This window comes from Papaver somniferum, unplaced genomic scaffold (assembly GCF_003573695.1).
Source record: "Papaver somniferum cultivar HN1 unplaced genomic scaffold, ASM357369v1 unplaced-scaffold_8, whole genome shotgun sequence".
NCBI lineage: Eukaryota > Viridiplantae > Streptophyta > Magnoliopsida > Ranunculales > Papaveraceae > Papaver > Papaver somniferum.
This window is the reverse complement of record NW_020650970.1, coordinates 127,099-138,498: the sequence shown is the minus strand read 5'-3', so window position 1 is coordinate 138,498 and position 11,400 is coordinate 127,099. Positions and strand designations below refer to the sequence as shown.

The following is an 11,400-nucleotide window of genomic DNA, read 5'->3' as shown; positions in this document are numbered from 1 at the left end:
TAACCGTACATGACTTCCTGACATGTTCTTGTGATGGCGTGTTGTGCGCTGCACGCTGTAAACCGCCAGACCAATACCCCAGTATGTATCCCCAGTTTGTGACATGATTGATGCCTCGAGTGTGTGGATCGTGGGACCCACAGAAGGTAGCATGTAATGCTAGGTTAAATAACTAAGTTATTTGGAATTTGATACTTGTAAAATATCACGTGAATTCTATGCATGTAATGCATCGAATATATTCAGCATGTATGAAGCATCGATGGTTTAAAGCTTAATGGAGTAAGTCATGATTAAGCGTCTTAAAATAGATGCGTGTCTAGCCATCTTCAATTGATTGTTTGCGGCTGTACAGGTAAGTCCTGACTTGACCGATCACTTGGTGTGGTAGAGTGGCGGATGGTAATCACCACAACACCTCATTGACCAGTTAACTCCTGACCAGGGTTGTATAACCAAGCAGGTGAAGTTGAACGGACGAGATGATCTTTGAGACACTCATCTGCGACCGTTAGTGGAATTAGGGTTTATGAAGAGGTGCGCAAGCATCTCTCTTCAGCTTGGTCGAAACCAAGCTTGGGACGTAATTTTGGTCGGGTCGATCGTGCATGCGTGTAGACGGTATGCCGGCGTAGGCGCCCATACCTCATTGTCTCGTGAAAGTGTGATCTAAGCCACTCAATTTGTCCGACGAAGTTGAGTGGTTGAGATCAATTTGCGACAGAAATCCGGTCTTGGCCGAGACGACCAAGCTTGGTCGGTCTTGGCCGATTAGTCTTGTATACAGACGGCGGGGTGGTGTACACGTCCATACCTTAATACCCCATAGAAACGTGATCTGAGCCATTCAATTTGTCCGACAAAGTTGAGTGGTCGAGATTAGTTTGCAATTGGGAGATGTGACCACGCCTAGTTTGGGCGTGCGAATCGAGACGACCACGCATGATATGCCTTGGCCGATCGGGTGCGGAGATATGTGGGACCACAGTGATTGTGTTGATACTCACTGGAGTTAGGGGTGTAAATTGGGCCGGGCCGGGCATCCCGACCTATTTATTAAATGGGACGGTATAGGGCGGGCCAGAACATCTCTTATCCATGAAATTAAAAGGGCCGGGCGGGCAGGGTTATTTATCTACAGTTAGTACCCATGACCTACCCAAGCATGTTTTGTAATTTGGGTTCGGGCGGGTAGGGCCGGGAGGGCCTTGAATATTACAAACAAATATATATATTATACATATATATTGTTAAAAATAAAAAGAAAGTAGTAATAATACACAAGTTTTACTTAAAATTAATAATCAAATACGAGAATTGAGATGGGAATAAGATAAACCAAACTTCCTATAGTTTTTCCTGAATTGAATCATCAGAAAAGGAAACTGCCTTAGATTTTGCTCAATATTTTCTCTATATGGTTAACAAAATTAGACTCCAATGGTATAAAAGTTAAAAAATACAGATGAAAACTATGAGGGTTGATTGTTTTAAGTACATGTACCAAGTATATTCTAGGATAAAACAAATGAGAACAGTCAATTAGGCTAGGTAAATGGATAATTCTAGCGGGCTAACATGACGGGTATCATTGACGGGATAATAGGGAGGGTATTGGGCCGGGCAAGAAAATTTGAATTGTGGCCTGTGCCCACCCTCTTATTTAAATGAGCTAGGTCGGGCCAGCCCGTAAAGGTCCACGATCACCCATGGGCTGTCATGGGACAGGGCGGACGGTACTGGGCCTCGGGCTGCCGGGCAAAATTTACACCCCTAACTGGACCTGCCTAATTAGGGTTTTGCCAGCCGTGCGTCATGCCTTGTTTGGGCGCACAAATTGGGACGACCATCCATGTTCGGCCTGACCGATCGGTCATGTATGTAGGCGGGCCCATGGTGTTTGTGTTGACATGCTCCGGGCCCTTTGAATCTACATCTACACCCTCCATCTATGCCTGCGAAAATTGATGGTTGAGACTGATTTGCGACACATGTAATGTGCTGCAAACCCTAATTTAGGATTTCTCGTCCACGCTTCTTGGGTTGTACGAATTGGAAAGCCATGCTACCCTTTTGGAGAGGCCGACCATGCGGGATCCGCATTGGTCCGGTGTTGAACATTCCAATACCTGCTTGAGGGTTATGGATTCGATCTAAGCCATCCAATCATGCTGGTGAAGTTGGATGGTCGTGATCGTTTCTGAGACTGATACGGACAGTCCAGATGCTCGATCGGGCTAGTATAACACTCCGGGAGTTATAGCCTGTACGGGTATTTCGTACATGCCTCCTTATTTAATGCTTGGAGATTCGTGTTTCTCTGCTGAGAGCAACACTCAGTCGTCATGCCGCACCAATAATGATAAGAGTGAAGCAGTACAGGAAATACAAGGCTGGTCATACATTAATAATGTTATAAATTCACAAGGTATATGGGACTTTTGCAACATGCTCCATTTTAGGTGAATTAGTAAAGTGGAGAAGTATTCATCACTTATCAGTGGCATTATCCTTTGCAGGATGTCAGCGCATAAATTTGGTTTTACAATTTTAGCCCTGAACTAAAATCCACCATCAACAAACAGGCAGGTGACAAATTTCTAGAAGCTGATCGCAATACGGCTTATTTTCATTTTGTAGCTAATTTTAATAAGCGAAGATCTCACATTGGTGCTATTCAAGATCCTTTGGGTATATGGTATGATAACAAAAATGATATTGAAGATATTTTTCGTAAGCACTTTATGGATATATCTAATACGTCTAACCCTCATCGTAGCCAGGATATTTTGCAGCTTTTCTGTAACGGACTGGTGAATTTTCCCTCCTAATGGGCTGGTTTTCAATCCATTAGCAAGGCCAAGCCCACCAGTACGTCACTCGACGTGTAATATGATACATAAACAACAAAAAAATTTATACAAAGAGAAAATAGTGAAGGACAGTAAAATAATGACTACATGCTTGTCCATGAAAAATCCAATAGAACTTGTCAAAGTGAGTCTAATATTTTCAAAATGTAAAATGAGCATTTAATAACGCCAGTACTCATAAGAAGGTCTAAAAAAATGAACAAAGATGTACAAGAAGAATTCCCTTTAAGTGGTAAACCATGAAAACAAAGTTTGTTGTCATCTATGAAGTTCCAAACAAATGACTTGTAGATACTGGAAATTAAAAACTTAGGCTAACACCCTTGATAACTTAGTAAATTCATGTCAAGGTAAAAGACATATTGTACATAAAATACAGTAAACTAAACTATAAGCAGCAAAATTAATCAAGTTCAAGAGTTTTAACAAAATTAGACAAGCACTTAATACCCAAGACCAAAACCATTGTATACGAAACAGACAAGTTTTTTTTTTTGTTACAGACCATATTGAGATCATGTCCAAAATCCCAATGATAACAGCAAAATATACAAAATGATATGGGATCAAGGCAAACAAACTAAACTCCCAGGTACCCCCTGATATACACATCAAAAAGTATGAGAATACCAACTTTCATAGCGCTAATGCTCCCGTAAGCTCTCCCGGCTTACTGCCACAACTTTTCTTCGTACTCTGAGGGGGGAAAACAAAACAAAGGGGGTGAGCGAAAGCCCAGTAGAGGGCGAAGTTGAGTGGTTGAGATCAATTTACGAAAGAAATCCGGTCTTGGCCGAGACGACCAAGCTTGGTCGGTCTTGGCCGATTAGTCTGGTATACAGACGGCGGGGTGGTGTACACGTCCATACCTTAATACCCCATAGAAACGTGATCTGAGCCATTCAATTTGTCCGACAAAGTTGAGTGGTCGAGATTAGTTTGCAATTGGGAGATGTGACCACGCCTAGTTTGGGCGTGCGAATCGAGACGACCACGCATGATATGCCTTGGCCGATCGGGTACGGAGATATGTGGGACCACAGTGATTGTGTTGATACTCACTGGAGCTAGGGGTGTAAATTGGGCCGGGCCGGGCATCCCGACCTATTTATTAAATGGGACGGTATAGGGCGGGCCGGAACATCTCTTATCCATGAAATTAAAAGGGACGGGCGGGCAGGGTTATTTATCTACAGTTAGTACCCATGACCTACCCAAGCCTGTTTTTTAATTTGGGCTCGGGCGGGTAGGGCCGGGAGGGCCTTGAATATTACAAACAAATATATATATTATACATATATATTGTTAAAAATAAAAAGAAAGTAGTAATAATACACAAGTTTTACTTAAAATTAATAATCAAATACGATAATTGAGATGGGAATAAGATAAACCAAACTTCCTATAGTTTTTCCTGAATTGAATCATCAGAAAAGGAAACTGCCTTAGATTTTGCTCAATATTTTCTCTATATGGTTAACAAAATTAGACTTCAATGGTATAAAAGTTAAGAAATACATATGAAAACTATGAGGGTTGATTGTTTTAAGTACATGTACCAAGTATATTCTAGGATAAAACAAATGAGAACAGTCAATTAGGCTAGGTAAATGATAACACTAGCGGGCTAACATGACGGGTAGCATTGACGGGATAATAGGGAGGGTATTGGGCCGGGCAAGAAAATTTGAATTGTGGCCTGTGCCCACCCTCTTATTTAAATGAGCTAGGTCGGGCCAGCCCGTAAAGGTCCACGATCACCCATGGGCTGTCATGGGACAGGGCGGACGGTATTGGGCCTCGGACTGCCGGGCAAAATTTACACCCCTAACTGGACCTGCCTAATTAGGGTTTTGCCAGCCGTGCGTCATGCCTTGTTTGGGCGCATAAATTGGGACGACCATCCATGTTCGGTCTTGACCGATCGATCATGTATGTAGGCGGGCCCACGGTGTTTGTGTTGACATGCTCCGGGCCCTAAAATCTCAACACTTGCACCCCCTAAGCCCAAAAGAAAAATCCATTTTGACTTTCTTTCTCCCATAATCGTTCACAGTAGGAGAGACTAGTACTCCAAAAACGCAACGCAACTCTCATACTCTCATTAGTTAGTCTAATACGTTTTTTTTTCTCCGTTACATCTTCTACTCTATTTTCAGTATCCTGGTGTCATGTAGTTGCTATAAATGTTGCTAGTCTTTCTCTGTTGCAGTAAAAAAAAAATTTGCACCCCCTCTCTCAAAATTCTGGCTCCGCCCCTGGCCACCATTTGCCAAGTTAAGTTATGTAAACAGGGATTTTACAAAGCAAAACTTGAACTAAAATTTGTGAGTTACTAAACATTGGGATAAATTTACTAGTTACTGGGTGGGGGAGGGTAAAATACAGAACCCATATGAAAAGTTTCAAACCTTTAAAAATGGTGAAGTTAAATCAATACCGCTGGTCACTGGATCATTTTTGCAAACAGGTGATGAGCAATTTCAAAATTATGAACAATTCAGAGGAAATCGAATGCATGAGTGCTTTGGAGATTTTAGTGAAGAAAATTTGTCTAGCTCTTGGTTGAGATAACATATCAAATCATCAAATCATTAATTTGCATGGATTGTAATAGTTATGAAAAATGTTGTGCAAGTTCGTTTCAACATCAACTGAAAACAGATGCTCCCAAGCATGGGTTAATTTACTAAACCAAGATTGAAATAGAGGGAGTGAAACAAAATGAAACAAAAGATGAAAACGGAAATGACATTTGAAACCAAGCTGTTCAACCCAGTAAATTTGCATTTGGGAATAAAATTAGGAAGAATGGATCTCTTGGCAACGACAAGCAAACATTTATCTGTGGACTTTGAAATCAAATACAGTAGCTATTAAAAGGAAGGTGGTACAACGAATTCACATCCACTAATTCCGAAATAAGGAGAAACGAAAATTTAATCCAAATCAGAAAATAAAAAGCACAAATTGAATACAGTGAAAACAATGAAGAAAACATGAAATAAACAATTGAGAGAGAACCCCCTACCTTTGCGTTTCAAAATCCTTAATCGTAAACGGAGAGCGAGTTCCAGTCAAATATTGGTTGTGCTAGAGCTCAAAGCCCAACAAAATTATTCGGGTCGTTACATTTTCCCTCCATCTATTTCTACAACTCAGAATGATTCTCTTATCCAGATATCGGATGCTCAAGAAATCAAGGATGCAGTTTTTCAGATCAGACCTTGGACATCTTCAGGAAATGATGGATTTCAAGCAGCTTTTTATCAGCAATGTTGGGATATTATTGGTAATGAGGTAATTTCTATGGTTAAACACTTTTTTATTCACAAACATATGCTCAAAGCCATAAATCATACCTATCAAGTGTTGATCCCAAAAATTCAATATCCCCAAACACCAGCAGATTATCGACCTATTAGTCTTTGTAATGTTAGGTAAAATAATTTCAAAAATTTTAGCTAACCGTTTGAAACCGCTTCTCTCTGATCTTATTTCACCTACTCAAACTGCATTTGTTTCTGGTAGACACATCCATGACAATATCATTATTGCCCATGAAATTTTGCATAGTATGAAGCTTAAAAATATTAATCAAGCTCTTGTAGGTTTGAAATTAGACATGTCGAAAGCTTTCGACAGGGTAGAATGGTCTTCTCTGCTTTTTATTTTTAGACAACTGGGTTTTCATGAGGACTGGATTACTATGATTGAGAAGTATATTTCTACAACCAATGTTTCGATTCTTACCAATGGTAGTCCTAGTTCCACTTTTTCTCTTACTCGTGGCCTTCGTCAGGGAGACCCTTTGTCTCCATATTTATTTTTGTTCATCATGGAAGCCTTTTCAAGACATTTACAGCATCATGTTGATTCAGTTCTTCTTAAGGGAATAAAATTTAACCGACATTGTCCAGATATCAATCACCTGTTTTTATGCAGATGATTGTTTATTGTTCTATCAAGCTACTTGTTCTCAAATGGTGCATCTCCAACATCTACTTCAGATTTTTGGTCAAGCTTCAGGGCAGTTTATCAATATGCACAAATCAACCATATCTTTTGGTAAGCATACTTCTAATAATCCCAAGTCTAATATTCCTGGTATACTTAACATGAAAGTTATGGGTCTTTGTGAAAAATATTTGGGAATACCTCTTTTATTTCATAGATCAAGACAAAAGAATTGTCAAGGCATTATTGATAACATGAACAACAGATTACAAGGTTGGCAGAGTAAAATCACTAATCAAGCAGGCAGAACAATTCAGGTAAATGTTGTTCTCAATACAAAGGCAAAGTACCAAATGCAAGTATTTAAGTTGCCAGACTCGACTATCCAACAAATGGAAAAGATTCAGAGAAGCTACTGGTGGAACAATTTCAGCAACAACCATTCACAACATTTTATTTCCTGGGATAAATTACATTTTCCTAAAAGACTTGGTGGTTTAGGTCTTAAAAACTTAACCAATTACAATTTAGCCTTTTTGGCGAAATTGGCTTGGCAGTTGCTGCACAATCAAGAGGCCTTATGGGCAGAAGTTCTTAAAGGTAACCATTTCCCTCATAATGATCTCAATTTTTTCCCTCCATCAACACACACTAACTCAAGTTGGATATGGCAGAGCACTTGTCTTGGCATTCAAATTATTATGCAGAATGCTAAATGGCAGGTTGGTAAAGGTAACGACATCAACATTTGGACAGCTAATTGGATTCCATCTTTGGAATCTTCAATTCAGAATTGGGATGATTTGAATACTCGTGATTATCAATGGGTTTCAGAACTCATCGATGCAGATTCTGGTCAGTGGAATATATTACTTCTTAGACAGCTATTCTCTCCAGCTCAGGTGAATTCCATCCTAACTATACATATTCAACTAGAAGAGGAAGATAAATTAGTATGGCCTTTTACTACAACTGGTATTTTTTACCACTGCTTCCACTTATTAAATGCTATGTGAAAAATATATGAATTCTGATATGTCAATGGGATTATCTCCTAGTTTTTGGTTAACCTTCTGGAAGATAAAAATGCCATACAAGTACCAGATTTTTATGTGGAAAGTTATCCATAATATTGTTCCTGTCAAAGTTAGGATTTTTAAACACATGAATGTTGTTGATCAACACTGTGTGCTTTGCAATCTGCATCAAGTTGAGGATTTGGATCACATGTTACTTCACTGTCCTTTCTCTCAAACAGTTTGGCAGACGTTTTTCCCTCACCACTTTTCTTCTTTTATGCAGCATTCTACAATCCTTTCTTGGATTCACAGCTGGCAAGACAAGGAAGCTGATATATCTATTCAGAAGATTCAAACATCTATTCACTTAGCAGCCTGCATTATGCATTTTATTTGGAAACATAGATGTAGAATTTTCTTTAATAATATAACACCCAATCACAACTATGTCATTCATCAAGTAAGATCCTATATTGCATATCATCATTTAGGCCATACATCTGATAATCATCAAATTTCTCTTAGAAATAATATCAATTTGACTCTTACTTGGAAACCACCTCCTTTACAATTTCTGAAGATTAACATTGATGCTTCTTTTAATTATAATTCCTTATTAGCTGGTATTGGAATTATAACTAGAACCTCTACAGGAGCATATGTTATGGGAAGGGGGACAGTAAGACGAGCCATAAATGTTCAACAAGCTGAAGCCTGGGCATTGTTGGAGTCTATGCAACTGGCTGCATCAAATGGGTGGACTCATGTTATTTTTGAAACGGATAACCTTAGTAACAGTACTGTTCTGCAACAACAATCTACTCTTTCTCATTGGCAAAGTATGCCTCTTCTTAAAAAATGTATGACTATATGTAATATTAATCCTGTTTGGTCATGTGTGTTTGTTCATAAATCTTGTAATAAAAATGAAGATGCTCTTGCTAAAACATCTAGAAAACTTAATGTATGTGGGGAATAGTGGTTTAAACCACCTGACTTGTTAATGCCCTTCATAAGATATGATGTAACAACTTTGCCTGTGTAAGAGAACTTTCTTCTTTGTTAAAAAAGATCATCTTACGAAATGTCAATAAAAAGACATGACAAAGCTGGGGAACCATAAGAATATCAAACCATAAGAAGAACCATTCGAATATGAAGTGTGGGCAGTTTAAAAGACTGAAAATGAATGCTCTCCACCACTATTTTCACTCTTTGTTCTACGCTAGTGACTTGTTTGTTTAATAAATTTCAAGAAAATATTTTAGTCCCACGAAATATTATTTAGCCAATCACATTCTTTGAAAATAATTACCTAAAATTATTAAATGTTATTAATTTAGGAAACATAACAAAACAAATATAAACAAATTCAACGTCACAAAAAAAAATCATTATAATAAAATTAAATACGCAATGTGCATCATGATATCATCATAAAATTGGATAAATCATATGAATTAAAAAAAATATCTAATGTCCAGTGTCCATTTACAGTTTTGTAATAAAATCTTCCTAATTACAACTCCAAACTACGGATAAAAGAAAATACTTACAATTACATTTTCAGTTGGGTATTAAAAAAATATATAAAATTTATATTGACGATTAAAAGAAAATACTTGATTTGTGGATGTCACACATGAATCTAGAAATCTTCTTTCGATGGTTTACAAAAGGGTTTGTTAATCTTGTACAAATAAAAATAATACAACATCAATAAGAGTAAAAATCAAACAAACAATAAAATTTGCAGAGAAGAAAAAAAAAATTGAATATGAAACATGCGGCTAAAAGGATTTTCAACCCCACAAATTAGGAAAGCAGTTTCGTCAACTTTATCAGGAAAAATAAAATTTAGGCTAGTTGCATTTTCTTGAGTAAGATATAATCCGATGAGTACAGCATTATTTCCAGATTTCTACACATGATCCAAAGATAAGTAAAGATACGTTAGGAAAAATGACTCAAAGATATCAAAATTAATGTGAAAATCAAGGTATAACAAAAAAAAAAATGAAACTTTAACAGATGCGCAAGATTTTCTAGACGTAAATATTTCTTGATTTTAATGTGCTATCAAAAAAATAGTATATTCCAAACCAAAAACTATCGATAGTTATGTAAATTTTGGTATATTAAATAATATCATTTCCAAAATATTGTCTTCTTTTTTTTGGAATTTCTTTCCTTGGTCTGTCTATATAAAGTGCTCGAGCCAACAGCGGGTCCCATCTTGTTTTTTCATTTTTTTAGGGTTAAGTTCTTTTTCGGTTTGTGTTGTTGTCTAATCTATTAGGTTTTTGTATTTGATAAACCTCGAAGGTGTAATCAGTGGATGCGGCAGTGGAAGCTCATGAGCATTGAAATGGTTATTCTAATAAAGTAAACTCATGCAAGGTATTGAATCCTGAAATCCTTTTTTTTGGTATTCTTGGTATTTGGATTCTTGATTTCGTTTTGCTTTTTACTTGATTTTATGTTGAAGAAGTTGATGATACCTCACGAGCTCTTGAAAGATTCATTTATTTGTGGAATCTTTGGCTATACGTCAAGAGCTCAGCACCTTTTTCCTGCAAATCTTTCATCAACTGGGTTTCTTCGGATACAACTTAACTACTCTTCGATTTATTAACCATGGAGTTTGGACGGATCTAGTTATTGTTTTAGGTGTAAATGAGTTTTATCGTCCCTATGTACGGATCAGGCCATTGGAAATCACAATTTTCTTATCATTTTGTGAAACTAGCCAAGCCATATATGGTATGGACATAAGATACAATTTTTCCCTATGGAGGGAACTGGTAACTATTGCAATTCGGTATTCTCTTGGTAGCCTTTTGTATATATGTTTTCATTATCGAGTTGTAGTTTACATGCATGGTGTATATTTAGGTCCTTTGTTATTTTTTTTCTTTTTAGCAGATTGAAAAAGTGGGGCTACAACAACCACACCCAATATTTTTCTTAGTAATCTGAATGGACAAAATCCAATATACTTTCTAGAGAATCAACTATACAGTCAGACTCAATCTAGATAAAAAGTATATCAAAGAGTTTATATCTCAATATCTCGATTTGATATATACTCAAGCAAATAGAAATCTGAGACTCTTTATCAAATACTAGAGAGATAACTTGGATGGTACCAAAGACCAATATCCAAGTGTCAATCAATTTAAATAAACAACCAAAAGGTCGGATATTCTAATTGATTGAACAACGCATAACCTGTGATATTTCAATTATATGAAAAATACAATGCGGAAAAGAAATAACACAGACACCATGATTTTGTTAACGAGGGATCCGCAAATGCAGAAAAACCAGGGACCTAGTCCAGATTGAACACACACTGTACCAAGATGCTACAGACACCATCCTACTCTAAATTAACTTCGCCTGGACTGTAGTTGAACCCCAATCAATCTCACACTGATCCAAGGTACAGTTATGCTCCTACGTCTCTGATCCCAGCAGGATACTACGTTCTTGATTCCCTTAGCTGATCTCACCCACAACTAAGAGTTGCTACGACCCAAAGTTGAAGA

At 37.5% G+C, this 11,400-nt stretch overlaps 1 long non-coding RNA gene across 1 annotated transcript; it reads right to left on the bottom strand.

Moving 5' to 3' along the window:
- Window positions 1-3,081: 3,081 nt before the first annotated feature.
- Window positions 3,082-6,243, bottom strand: LOC113344825. Its single transcript, XR_003357920.1, has 2 exons — window positions 5,905-6,243; window positions 3,082-3,569 (listed from the first exon to the last, which is right to left on the bottom strand). It is a non-coding gene; the product is annotated as an uncharacterized LOC113344825 (long non-coding RNA).
- Between the last annotated feature and the right edge of the window lie 5,157 nt (window positions 6,244-11,400).